This window comes from Podarcis raffonei, chromosome 15 (assembly GCF_027172205.1).
Source record: "Podarcis raffonei isolate rPodRaf1 chromosome 15, rPodRaf1.pri, whole genome shotgun sequence".
Taxonomy (NCBI): Eukaryota; Metazoa; Chordata; class Lepidosauria; order Squamata; family Lacertidae; genus Podarcis; species Podarcis raffonei.
The window spans coordinates 26,400,818-26,415,289 of record NC_070616.1 but is presented as its reverse complement, the minus strand read 5'-3'; the positions used below and the strand labels follow the sequence as shown (position 1 = coordinate 26,415,289).

Genomic DNA, 14,472 nt, shown 5'->3' with positions numbered 1-14,472 from the left:
CACTTATGAGGCAGGGCTAGAGCTCACTAATCCTCAGTATTACTATCTAACAAAACTATATATGTCCCAATTGTGTAAAACCTTCTACTAAAGGCCCTTGTAGAAGAAACACTTTTAGCATTGCAAAAAAGGGTGGATGGGGAAGTCTAATTTCTGGTGTTCCAAAGCCAATCCAGGGCAAAGCTGGAACTGTGAGAATAGCTGGAGGGAAGAAGACAAAGAAGATGCTGAGAGCATCCAAGATGGGTGTAGTTTCAAGGACGAGGGAAGGACGAGATGCTATTTACAGGGCAGTGCCAAGGATGAGAAAGAAGAAGTCACTTTCTAGGGTCTTGCCTTTCCCATTGCTGCAGAAAAACTGGGGGGTGGGAGAAATCTAAAAGGGGGGGCACTATTTTTTCTTAAAGGGGTTAGCATGGTTATTCCTTCTACCTAATACTAATACACAGATTTGCTATCACTAAATAAACTGATCCTTGTGGGGGCAGAACAGGTGGGACCCCCCTCTCTCTGTTGTTGGCATCTGTTGCTTTTACAGATTGCATGGCAAGCAGAAGAGCAACAGGGGAAGTTATATATATATATATCCATACTTCCACTAGGGTGGTGGGAGCTTAAGCTGCACCAGTTGGATTCTGGCTACACACTCCATAGTGTATAAATTACAATACACAGTGCTTTTTTCCTTTAAAAATGTTTAGGGGTACTCTCATTTTGACTCAAGAAAATCACCATTTTATAGTTTAAATAGGGGAAAATAAATACAGTAAATGGACAAAAGTACAAAGATTCACAAAATGTTTAGGGGGTATGCGTACCCCTGCGCCCCCCCCAGAAAAAAAGCAATGACTACACACACACACAGTGTATAAATTGCGTATAAATCTTGAAACTGAGGTTCTGCCCCCCCCAACAAAAGCCTGCCCCTCAAACAGATGACTGACCACTGGGTTTATTTTTATTTTTCTTTACATTTAAAAGAAAATGTTCGTGATCTGGGATCTCCCAATAAATTCAACAATTCAACTTTTGGTGCGATCTCCCCCTACCCACGCACAAAAAAAGCTCAACAACCTTTTGCCCCCCCCCCCAGTCAAAAATCCTGTACACAGATCTGAGGACAGGCTCCGACATCTCCCCTTAGAGCTGCCTTGAAATCCTGGAGAGCCGCTGCCAGTCAGTGCGGACCATACTGAGCTAGATGGACCGAAGTCAAGTCCCTATTTCCCCAGAATACCTGGGGAGGACTCGGGAATTACTATTTTCGGTTAGGAAAAGTGATGAAAGTCTTGAAATTAGGAGCAAATACCAGGGACGGACTTGAGTCGGGCTTTGGGTTCCTTCACAGGCCGCGCCGCGTCCCGGCGGTCTCCATGGTAACCGCGCTGCCCCCGCCGAGGAGTCCAAGATGGCGGCCCAGCGCGCAGCCCCGAGAGCGGAGGGGCGTGGCTATGCAAAAGAGCCCAAGGGGAAAGGAGAAATCATTGGCTCCTCAGAAGAGTCGATGGAAGAGCTGCGCGCCTGTGGGCGGAGACAAGTCTCTCCCGCCTGTTTGTACCTCAGCGCTGTGATGTCTAAACACGGGTTGCTCGAAAGGGATTCTCACGTTCTCCTCCTAAGGCTCACGCTCTTGCAGCTGAGACTGCTAGTAAAAGCACAACGTCGGACGGCATTTCACTTATAGAAGTTTATAGCCAAGCAAGGAGGTTTTAAACTTCCGTGTAGTCCCTGTAATAGGAAACACTGACATAGAAAGACTGGAAAACGTTTATTGAATATATGGGAAATAATTATGTACAGCTGAAAACGCTGGCAGCATTAAGATAAGGTCAACAGTGTAAATAAGTTTTGCTGCATAGCTGTCAACTTTTCCCTTTTCTTGCGAGGAATCCTATTCGGAATAAGGGAATTTCCCTTAAAAAAAGGAAACGTTAACAGATATGTTTTGCTGGATGCAATAATGGAATACTGAATGGTATTTTTTTTGTAAAATATGCCAGGATTTATTATAAGTAAAATGAACCATGGAAAAAGAAGAAGGGAAGTCATTGATATCTTAAGGGTGTAAAATGAGTATTTTAAATTGTAAAACAGAAAATTTTTAAAAATATATATACAAAAAAACAACAACAGAAAAAACACTGATCTAGAAACACTCCATTCTCACCAAGTCCTGGTGGATTTAGTGTATCCCCCCAAATGTGTTACATTAGATATGTTTGTTGTTTTAAATATGCTCATCTTAGTAGGTTTTATTTATATATGTGATTTATACCATTCTTCAACAGGACCCGGGGCCAGTGGAATTTTGATGAAACCAAGTAAAACAAAAAACAACAACACCAGAAAGCATTAAAATGCTACCATTTGAGAGCAGACAGCAGAATCACAACCTGCACCGAAACAGCAGGAAAAGTGCAGAGCAGTTGCCTGGTTGCCTTCCCAAGGGAGGCCTCTTTAAAGTTGAGGTGCAGCCACCAAAAAGGCCCCGTCTGCTGTTCCCTATTACACATATTTATCTTGCTTTTCCTTCAAGGAGTTCAGGGTTGTGTTCCCACTTCCCCTCCCCGCCCCCAACTCCTTGCCATTTTACTTCCACAACAATCCTGTGAGGTAGATTTCTGGTATTTTGAAAACTTCTCATGCTGCTGCTCTTCAACAGTTCAGCCAGGAAGGGTCTCTGAGCAATCAGAATTAAAGTATTAAAAACACAATAAAACCAAACAGCAATAGTAATGCAACATAATAAAACAGCAGTCAGCAGAGTGCTCACTAAAGCTGCATTCTTACATACCCTTTTCTTGTGTGAACACACTAGGATTTATTACCAAGAAAGCAAGCATTAAGATGCCACAGCACAGCTGATGAATTAAAAATGTGTAATTAAAATGGCAATGTTGCTGAAAACAAAACCAAGATGGCACCTGTCAAGCCTCCTTGGGCAGAGAGGCCGATTTCTGGATATCACGTGATTCACGTGGGGTTGGGGTTGAGGGGTTAGATTTGGAGAAGGGCTTTAGAGAATGACCATAGGACTTGGGGCAGGAGGATTGTAATTTAAGGCTCAGAGATAGCTTTACATATGAGCAAGGATATGAACCTGGATCTCCCACCTCCAAGCTGGATGCTCTGTGCATCAAACACTAAATGGCACCAACTCTCTGCTGCCCCCAATAACTCGATCTGTGTGCCAACGTTTCAAAATCAACGTCCTCGCCGCTGCACAAAAAGAAGACAATAGAGTTCCACTAGGAAATATGCTTTCTCCCCATTCTAACTACTTTGATAATGGGAGTTTCAATTTGTCCAGTATATAGCCATTTACACAGGTGGGAGATACGATATGTCATCTTACAATTGCATTTATATCCCAGCTTCCCTACAACGAGTTTGACAGTGGCATACACAGTTCTCCCCCTTCCGGTTTTTATCCTCACAACCACCCTGTGAGATAGGTTAGGCAGAAAATGGCTGGCCTAAGGTCATCCAGTGAGCTTCATGGCTAAGTGGGGATTTGAACCCCAGTCTCCCAGGTCCTAGACTTGAGACCCAGTCACTACACCACAGCAGCTCATCACCACCTCTCCCTCCCTTCCTTCTCTGTATAAAACTGATTATAGTGGTACTTTGGGATGCGAACGGGATCCGTTCCAGAGCCCCGTTCGCATCCCGAACAGAACGCAAGACGCGACGGCGCATCTGCGTGTGCGTGGGTCGCATTTCACCGCTTCCGCACATGCGCGTGACGTCATTTTGAGCGTCTGTGCATGCGCGAGCAGCGAAACCCGGAAGTAACGTGCTCCGTTACTTCCGGGTTGCCGCAGAGCACAACTCGAACGCGCTCAACCCCAAGCACATTCAACTCGAGGTATGACTGTATTAGTCACCCATGTAAGCATATTGATTTTCATACAATTGCCACAGATTCCAGAACAGGGGTAGCAAACGTGGTGCCCTACAATAGTTTTGGACTCCAGATCCCATCAGCCCCAGCCAGCATGGCCAATGGTCAGAGATAGTTGTAGTCCAACAACTTTGTTTTTGCCCCTCTTTGGTTATACCTGATCTATAAGGTCCACCTGAGTAGCTCTCAGTGACAATTGCTAAGGTGGGAAGACTCTTCCCTATTATCTGTTCTGCTGTGGTCAACTATTTCCATCCCCTCTTTGTTGTTGTTTAGTCGTTTAGTCGTGTCCGACTCTTCGTGACCCCATGGACCAGAGCACGCCACTCACTCCTGTCTTCCACTGCCTCCCGCAGTTTGGTCAAACTCATGTTCATACTTCGAGAACACTGTCCAACCATCTTGTCTCTGTCGTCCCCTTCTCCTTGTGCCCTCAATCTTTCCCAACACCAGGGTCTTTTCCAGGGAGTCTTCTCTTCTCATGAGGTGGCCAAAGTACTGGAGCCTCAGCTTCAGGATCCGTCCTTCCAATGAGCACTCAGGGCTGATTTCCTTAAGAATGGATAGGTTTGATCTTCTTGCAGTCCATGGGACTTTCAAGACTCTCCTCCAGCACCATAATTCAAAAGCATCAATTCTTTAGCAATCAGCCTTCTTTATGGCCCAGCTTTCACTTCCATACTTCACTACTGGGGAAACCATAGCTTTAACTATACGGACCTTATCCCCTCTTTAGCAGCAAAAAAACCCCACAAAAAAACCCCCAAAGACTGCCTGCAGAATTTTCCTCAATATTTGCAGAACAGTGCATAGTTTTCTTCCCAGATGAGATTAATACATAATGACAGTTATCTGTATCAGCCAATTTCAACCACCAAAGCAATATCATGGCAATGGGCTGCCTCTGGTATTCCGAGAGCCAGTCATTAAATCTCTGCAGTAGATTCTTTCAGGTCATTGTCATCATCGTTAAAATATCGGTCTGTTTCATAAACCTTCAGTAAAATTACTTCATCTCCATTCCCCGTTCACTTATAGAGGGAAAGGCAACAGTTTCTGCCTCTTAAAGAGCCAGGCTTTTTAATGGCATTCTCAAATTGGAAAATATATATGACAAGGGAGATTAGGAAAGAGGCAAAGATCTTCAGCGAAGTTGGGAAACCGTCACCACCGAACAACTAATCAAGAATTTTCAACAGCTACTAGGGCAGAATCTTTGCCCACGAGCATTCAATTGATATTGCAAAGCAAAACCATCATTCTCTGTCAAAAGATAATGATTCACATTTACTTCCAGTTTGCTGTGTATTAAATCTAGAAAATCAAGCAGGCGTATCGGCACTATAGTGCACCCTTTTGTACTTTCTTCGTGCACTGAACTGGAACCTAAACTCAAAATTATATCACATTCAATAATGTAATTCACACATTCGCCCAGAAAACTGGAAGAGAGATTTTTCAGCATCGGTAACTTTTCCTTGCATGAAGAAGCAATAATGAGCTCTGATTCCTCTCCATTTGCCTTTGCTAGAAGCGTATGGGTCACTGCTAATTTTCCAGTTTACTAATTCAACATGGCCTTGGTTTGCCCATCAGCAAAATGGGCATTCCACCAAAGTCCCTTTAGAGAAAAGGTGTTGAAGTGTGAAATGTTGTTGTTAGCAATTAGTTCTTTTGTGCAATTCAGGAATATAAAAGTGGTGCAAAAGAAATGGGGTTTCTATGAACAACAACAACAATTTTATTATTTATATTCCACCCATCTGACTGGGTTGCCGCAGCCACTCTGGGTGTCTTCCAGCATATACAAAAACATAATAAAACATTAAACATTAAAAACTTCCCCATACAGGGCTGCCTTCAAATGTCTTCTGATGGTTGTATAGTTCCTTATTTCCTTGAAATCTGAAAGGAGGGCATTCCACAGGACAGGTGCCACTACTGAGAAGGCCCTCTGCCTGGTTTCCTGTAACTTCACTTCTTGCAATGAGGGAACCACCAGAAGACCCGCGGAGTTGGACCTCAGTGTCCGTGCTGAATGATGGGGGCCAGAGATGCTCCTTCAAGTATACAGGCCAAGGCCATTTAGGGCTTTAAAGGCCAGTGCCAACACTTTGATTTGTGCTTGGAAATGTACTGGGAGCCAATGTAGATCCTTTAGGACTGGTGTTATATGGTCCTGGCGGCCACTCCCAATCACCAGTCTAGCAGCCGCATTCTGGATTAGTTGTAGTTTCTGAGTCATCTTCAAAGGGAGCCCCACATAGAGCGCATTGCAGTAGTCCAAGCGGGAGATAACCAGGGCATGTACCACTCAGGTAAGACAGTGAGGAAGAGCTGGGTACCATCCATTAAAGCCTCTTTGGATAGGTTTAGAAGGGGATTAGACAAATTCAGGGAGAATGGGAGTATCAATAGCTACTACTCATGATGGCTATGTACTGTTTCTGTTAACAGAGGGTGTAAACTGCTGGTTGTATGTTCCTGAGAAACATAATTGGGGGAAATGCTGTTGCTTGCTGGCTAAGAACAGGATGCTGGGCTAGATGGGCCACTGGCCTGATACAGCCAATTTTACTGAAGTGTGGGAGAAAAGCATATTTTAAAAAAGTCCTTCTTTCCAAGTTGACAAATTAGCAATTTTATCACCCTTCCTTCCTTCAGGAAAGATGAATGTGAAATCCTCATCTTCCAGACAGCTCACATTTTAGGTAATGGAACCATCATGCATATTGGCCCCCATGCTGAAATCCACAGAGTCATTCTTATCCATTCACCTAGCTTTATTTCCTGCTGGAGGGAACACTGAGCCAACTGCTATTTCATATGGTGGAATTAAAATGGGCCCCAGAAGACAAGAGGCAGCGTGTTGGAAATCACCCATTGACAGCCAAAGACTGGATAGTTTATTTGTGCCGTATTAAAAAATAAAATAAAAAAATCAGCCAGCCTGCGTTCTCGTTTTCTCATAAACACAGAATGCCTTCTCCCATTTCAGCGCTTATAAAGGCTTCTCTCCAGGGGGTCTGGATGTATAGTCACTTAAATGCACATTTGTGCTTAAAGGTTGGAGGGGCAGCCTGGTAAATTTCCATATTCCGAGGGTCTGTTTTGTTTTGTAGCTCTCTTCTGACTGAAATGCCAACCAGGATCAACATCTCATCCTGCCCACAACATGTCCCAAATGGTCTTCCCTGGCTCATGTTCTTGACGATTATGAGCCGATCATGGGTCTTCCATCTGCCATTCTGCTCCCTGAAGTTCAGGACTGTGCGGCCGCATGGCAAAAAGGGTCTCTCTCACACGGCATCACCCCAAACTACGCATAACTAAAGGTTTGGCTTCCCACCGCGAGCACAGCGATGGCTCAGAGCAGGAAGACACCAATATCATAATGCCATTATACAAATCTATGGTGTCACCATATTTGGGATGCTGTGTGCATGTTCTGGCCAGCTCACCTGAAAAAGGTTTTTTTGGGGGGGGGGTCTGTGTTGTTGTTATGCTATATGGTTTATTTAAACATACAGTGGTATCTCGTGTTAAGTACTTAATTCGTTCCGGAGGTCCGTTCTTAACCTGAAACTGTTCTTAACCTGAAGCACCACTTTAGCTAATGGGGCCTCCTGCTGCCACCACGCCGCCGGAGCACGATTTCTGTTCTCATCCTGAAGCAATGTTCTTAACCTGAAGCACTATTTCTGGGTTAGCAGAGTCTGTAACCTGAAGCGTATGTAACCTGAAGCATCTGTAACCCGAGGTACCACTGTATATACTGTTACGAAAAAGGAGCAATGCAGAAGCAAGCACCAGGTGGCTGGAATGGTAAACAGGATGTGGATGTTATTGGATTGTACCGTGGGAACCAGGAACAGTCTATTCACTGCTCTGAGCGCCGGATGTTAGCTCAGAGTGACACATGACCCTGTACTGGAAGTACATGGGTGGAGTTTATTCTCTCTCTGCATCTGGGAATCAGAGTGTACAGACATGTTTCTCTGTACTGCTGAAAGACAGAAATAAAGACATGTAGATATATTTCTGTCTGTCTCTTTCCCCCCCCCTGGGAGTGGAGGAGGGGGAGGAGAAATGGTGTGTTCTTCTTCACGTTGAGGAGAATCGCCGATTGGAGACCTCCCTTGATCTTGCCGGGAGACGCAGACAGGAGGTCATAAGGATTCAAGCCGGGCACCTGGAGGGTGGCCAAATTCCTCTGGACTAAGAGCTAAGCTGGAGGCTCTGCTCGCTTGAATCACGACATATGGTAGCAGACCGATGGTTATCTGATCTATGAGAATCTGCATGAGAGGTGAGAGGTCGATGAATCGTTGCCATCCTCTGCACCTAAGGAGATAAAGAAAAGCGTCTGCCTGCAGCCAGAAAGCTGAACAGACAGCTGGACACCGGGAGGAGTGTATTCCAAGGCAACGGAGCCTCAAAGGTATGCTGCATTTCGGGCTAGAGAGAATGAACGCAGAAAGGCTTATTTTCTGGTTCACAATAGCTGCGTTTGAAAAACAGCTCTGAAAGAGCAAGCTTGCATACCAGGAATTCCTGTGGTGAGATAAGGAGTTCCGTCCTGAGCAGGTTGCTAGGCAACGTCTGCCGGTTACTGAGTGGCCTAAAAAGAGCCTGGGAAATCGAAAGTGTATCTGCGCAGCTGTGCAAGGGTTTTGAAAAAAACAGCCCAAAGGTTTGCCTGCCAGTGAAGCAGTAAACAAAGACTTTTGGAGTTTACTGGCTTGAAAAGTGAAAGCTGGCTTGAGATTGACTGTAAAGCTGACCCTTGGATTCTGTTCAGTTTCTGTTAATTGGTTCTCATGGGAAACTTACAGATTCTGGCTTCACACAATTAACTCAAGGCAGTGTCAATTTACTCTTGGCAGAAAGCCAAGGTCAGCTTGACCTAGAAACTACTTACTCTGATTGGTTAACGACCAGCACTCAACTCTGTTATCTAGGGATTGCTAGCACAGTGTGGTGTGGTGTGTGTTAGGTGTGTTAGGAGTAGGAGTGGGAGTGCTGTGTATGGTTAAGAGAGAGAGAGAAAGAAAGGATTTATTTTGCTTTGTTTTGTATGCAGAAACTCTGCTGGTTTCATTTTTCCTTTTAATAAATCCTGTAAATAGTTATTCTGAGTCTAGCTGACTAGTCATTTCCACCTCAACTAGCTTCTTCGCTGTGCAGGAAAACTCTGCTACGTTTGGGCTAAAGCCATTAGAGCTATGCCTGACACTTCAAAGTTCCATGAGGTTATGGGCATTGCGCTGCCAGCCTGAGTTGTGGTGGTATCAGCATCAACGGTGTTGGTTCCAGTAGTTCCAGAAGTTGTTGTTCCTGTTGGTGCAGCAGATGGACACTGGCTGGTTCCTGACTGTGGTGAGCTGGTGACGCAGTGGACACAAGGACAACAGCTGCAGCGTGTGAGTGCTGGGTGCTGTGGTTCCTGTTTTCTCTCTCGGTGGTCGTGAGTAGCTGGTTCCGGGTTCCAGGGACATCGCTCTCAAGATGGCCTCACAACCAGTTCAGATGGCTTTTGAGCGTCTGAATGACTCCAATTACTTGCTGTGGTCGGAACGCATGCAGGCAGTGCTGCAGAGGGATCGTCTCTGGCAAGTGGTGAGTAAGTTTCCTGCAAAGCCTGATGATGAAGACCTCGATAAAGACCAAAGAGCAAGGGCCACAATTGTCTTGGGGCTGGAAGATTCCCAGTTGCCGTATGTGAGGGGAATCAAGACAGCTAGAGGTGTGTGGCAAGCACTTAAAGAACTCCATGTGCGTGAGACAGCGGTTTCCAAGCTGTTCATTCGCAAGGCATTGTACAAGGCAATGTTACAGCCTGGGGTTACAATGCAGGAACACCTACACAGTTTACAGTTAAAGTTTGCTGCGCTACAGGAAAGAGACTGTGCGTTAGACCAGCAGGAGAAGGTGGCTATTATTTTGAGTTCTCTCCCGGAAAGCTGGGATAATTTAGTTTTGTCTCTAGAAGGCATACAGGAGCGTGATTTATCAATCAGTTACGTTACTGGGCGTTTGATTGAAGAATGGCAGAAGAGGCAAGAAAGGTCGTTTGCTGCAGAGGCTTCTACAGGCGGGCGGTTTGGAAGGAGTTCTCATGCCGTGCCAGGGGTGAAGCAAGAGCAGCGTGCCGGTGAGGAGTCTGCGTTTGCTGTTAGGCGTTGTTTTCGATGTGGGTCTTCAGCGCATCTAAAACGACAATGTCCTGAGTTGGTCAAGTCTCAGCTGCCGGTGCAGGAGCAGAGACGAGATCAGCAGCAGCAGCAGCAGCAGCGGAAAAAGAAGTTCTTCAAACAAAAACAGTCGGCTCAACTGGTGACCGCCGAGGTCAAGATTGCTGATGAGAAGCAAGTGGTCTGGGTGGTCGATTCGGGAGCGTCTCGACACATCGTAAATTCAGATGAATTGTTTGTTTCCAAGAACTCAGCACAGCGCAGCCAGGTGGCTCTAGCAGACGGAAGTACTTCCGAAGTGATTTCGGGGGGTGCAGTTTTTGTTCCTTGTCTTCGTGAATGCCTGCAAAATGTACTTTGTGTGCCGTCATTAAGGAGCAATCTGATGTCTGTAGATTGTTTGCTAAAAGCTGGGTTTAAAGTGTATTTTGAAGGAGACAGTTGCATTATTAAGAAGGCTGGTGAGATTTTAGGCACTGCTAAGTCAGAGGGAGGCTTGTTTTGGCTTAAAGCAGGATCTCAAGTTGCAGCAGTAGTCAGTAAATCTCAGCCTGCAGTGAATAACAAAGCTATACATGACAACTGTGTGCACTTATTGCATAGGAAAATGGGGCATGCTGACTGGAAAAGTGTACTAAAAATGTCTGAATTGGCTGATGGGGGTAATTTAAAGAGTTGTAACAAGTACCTTGATTGTAATGTTTGTAAAAAGGTTAAAACCCACAGAGTCTCTTACCCCAGAAGTGACAGAATTAGTGAGTCACCGCTACAGCTGGTTCACATGGACGTAATTGGTCCATTTGCTGTAAGCAGGGGTGGATCGCGTTTTTCATTAACAATTGTGGATGACGCCACGCGTTATTCTTGGGTTTTTCCCATGAAGAATAAGGGTGACGTGTTCACTAAGTTTAAAGGCTGGGTGGCATCTGTGGAAAGATTTCTGTCCATTAAACTCAAAAGGATTCAGACGGACAGAGGTGGCGAATTTGTGTCAAATGCTTTTAGAGATTGGTTACAAAAACGTGGCATTGGGCATAGAAAAACGAACGCTTTTTCCCCAGAGGAGAATGGTGTTGCAGAGCGAAAAAACAGATCTTTACAAGACATGATGTTTGCCATGCTTGATGATGCTGATTTGCCCATGTCTTATTGGGGGGAGAGCATGCTCACCGCGTGTTATCTCCAAAATAGGCTCTTTCATCAAACAATAGGTACAACCCCGTACTTTAAATTGTTTCAGAAAAAACCCAAAATTGACCATTTGCATGTGTTTGGATCAAAAGCCTGGGTATTAATTCCAAAACAAATGAGAAAAAAGGGAGATCCTAAGACCAAACAGTTAGTGTTTGTGGGTTACCAGGAGCTGGGAAAAGGTTTCCGCTTTGCTGAAGGGACAAATGGCATTGTGATCTCCAGGAATGCCACTTTTTGTGAACATAGTGGCTGGGAGAGACTACATGCCAATACTGAGGTTTGGTTTGAACCTTCCCAGGAGCTTCATGACTCTGAAGGTAAACATAGAGAATCAGAGTCTGAGGGGGAGGAAAGTTCAGATAAGAGTTCTCAAGAAAGTGGAGTTGCCCAAAGACCAGTTGTTAAGCAACAAAAGAGAGGTCATAGTTCTGAGGAGGAAAGTGGGTCAGAAGAAAAATTTTCTCCCAGAAGATCTAAAAGACAAAACAAAGGAGTGCCTCCGGTGCGTTTTTCTCCAGATAGTGCAAATGTGTTTAGTGTGATTGCAGAACCCAAGAGTTTTCAGGAGGTGTTAAAGTTACCAAAAGAGGAGGCAGAGCTCTGGAAGCAGGCAATGGAGGAAGAGATGTCCTCTCTGAATGAGCACAAGGTTTTTACACCAGTAGCAGCGCCTGAGGGGGCAAAGATTGTAGGCTGCAGGTGGGTGTACAAACTTAAACCTCTGGTGACAGGAGAGTACAAATACAAAGCTCGTTTAGTGGCTCAAGGATACTCTCAGAGGCCTGGAAAAGATTATGACGAGACTTTTTCCCCTACTGCTAAGGGGGACAGTGTAAGGCTGATTTTAACGCTTGGAGCAAAGAGAAAACTCCTGTTAAACCATTTTGATATCCAGACTGCATATTTACATGCATCAATATCAGAAGACCTGTATCTAGCCGAACCGCCTGGTTATGAGACAGGTTCCAATAGAGTGTTGAAATTAAATAAAGCTCTATATGGTCTTAAACAGGCTGCAAGATCTTGGAACAAATGTTTCCATGAGGCCTTAGTGTCATTTGGTTTCAAGCAGAGTACAGCTGACAATTGTGTTTATGTACGTGGTACAGGCAGTGATCAAGAGTTTTGTCTGATTTATGTAGATGATGTATTGTATGCTTGCAAAACAGATAAACAAACTAAAAGGTTTGCCAAGCAATTGTCCAGTAAGTTCAAAGTGAAAGACTTAGGCCCGGTTAGGACATATCTAGGGTTGGAAGTGTGCTGGGCCCAAGATGGCAGCTGCCTAATTAGTCAGCAGAACAAAGTTAAACAACTACTGACTACATACAGGATGCAGGATTGCAAAGGGGCAGTGGTGCCTATGGATCCAGGTTTCATAAAAACACTTCATACAGACGAGAGTCCTGAATTTGAACATCCTGATGTATATCATTCTGTAATTGGAAGTTTATTGTATCTAGCACAATGGTCCAGACCTGATATTAGCTATGCAGTAGGCATATTAAGTAGATTGGTCTCAAAACCCACACTAAATGCCTGGAAAGGGGTAAAACAAGTTCTGAGATACCTCAAACAGACAATTGGCTATATGTTACAATTAAATTCTTCAGAGGATGAAATGTTGAGTTGCTACTGTGATAGTGACTGGGGAAATTTGCCGGATAGAAAATCTGTCACAGGACTGGTCATAATGGTCGGTGGAGCTTTAATCAGCTGGCGGTCACGCAAGCAAGACGTTGTAAGTGTGTCATCAACGGAATCAGAGTACGCCGCGTTGAGTGAATTGTGCAACGAGGTGATTTATTTCAAGCATTTGTTAACAGATTTAAATGTAAATTGTGGAGAACCAGTACAAGTTTACACTGATAATCAAGCTTGTATAACCTTAAGTAAAACAGAGGGTTTCAAATCGCGTTCCAAACATATCTCTGTAAAATACCAAAATGTGCGTTGCTGTGTACAAGAAAATGTAATCACCTGTACTTATGTATCAAGTGAAGAAAATGTAGCAGATGTGTTAACTAAACCATTGGCAAAGGTAAAGAACAAGCGAATGTGCAAGGGTTTAGGTTTGCTGGAAAAATAATCTCCTACATAGGTGTATTTGATGTTAATTGTCCAGCAGAATCTGTGAGGGGGTGTTCAGTTTCTGTTAATTGGTTCTCATGGGAAACTTACAGATTCTGGCTTCACACAATTAACTCAAGGCAGTGTCAATTTACTCTTGGCAGAAAGCCAAGGTCAGCTTGACCTAGAAACTACTTACTCTGATTGGTTAACGACCAGCACTCAACTCTGTTATCTAGGGATTGCTAGCACAGTGTGGTGTGGTGTGTGTTAGGTGTGTTAGGAGTAGGAGTGGGAGTGCTGTGTATGGTTAAGAGAGAGAGAGAAAGAAAGGATTTATTTTGCTTTGTTTTGTATGCAGAAACTCTGCTGGTTTCATTTTTCCTTTTAATAAATCCTGTAAATAGTTATTCTGAGTCTAGCTGACTAGTCATTTCCACCTCAACTAGCTTCTTCGCTGTGCAGGAAAACTCTGCTACGTTTGGGCTAAAGCCATTAGAGCTATGCCTGACACTTCAAAGTTCCATGAGATTCAGCATGGATGCCAAGAAGGGGGGAGTGCCCCTGAGTGCCGTGGTTCAGGATGAACACAGCCGGCATGCTGCACTGCAAGTAAAGGACAGGGGGAGGGAGGAACGGAGTTCTAATTCCCCCACCGATGAGGCTACTGGAAAGGATGCTGTAGCTTTGAATGTTGTCCAGTGTTACAATTGTGGACAGGCTGGGCATCTTCAGCGGAACTGTAAGAAGCCACGTCAGCCTAAAGGAGCGAAGGGCCGCTCAGCAAAGCCTGAGGCGTCAGGCAAAGGTCACACCAAGACTTCGGTGAAACCTGGAAAAGCTTTGATGGCGACAGGAACCACGCCAGACGTTGGGAACTCGTTTGTTATTGACACTGGATGCACGGTTCATATGTCCCCACACAGAGAACTCTTTTCAACGTTTAAGAAGCAAAGCTTCACTGTGACACAGGCCAACGGTCAGGAGCTGGAAGCGGCCGGCGTGGGGACTGTCTATCTTAAGAGTCTGGACTTGACAATAAACAATGTTTACTTGGTTCCTGAATTGAAGTTCAATCTGCTGAGTGTTTCGCAGATTGCAAAGAAAGGA

General features: G+C 44.7%; 1 protein-coding gene across 8 annotated transcripts in view; it reads right to left on the bottom strand.

The window, feature by feature from the left end:
* TTC12 (tetratricopeptide repeat domain 12) overlaps positions 1-1,421 on the bottom strand; it is a 37,577-nt gene extending 36,156 nt beyond the window's left edge. For 4 of the 8 annotated variants that reach the window (XR_008327751.1, XM_053366872.1, XM_053366877.1 and 1 more), the window contains exon 1: positions 1,310-1,416. The gene's annotated coding sequence lies outside the window, so the exon portion shown is untranslated. Of the gene's footprint in view, positions 1-1,108; positions 1,128-1,237; positions 1,259-1,309 lie in introns of those variants that run through there. The other 4 variants (XM_053366873.1, XM_053366878.1, XM_053366874.1 and 1 more) reach the window with 4 other exon arrangements.
* Between the last annotated feature and the right edge of the window lie 13,051 nt (positions 1,422-14,472).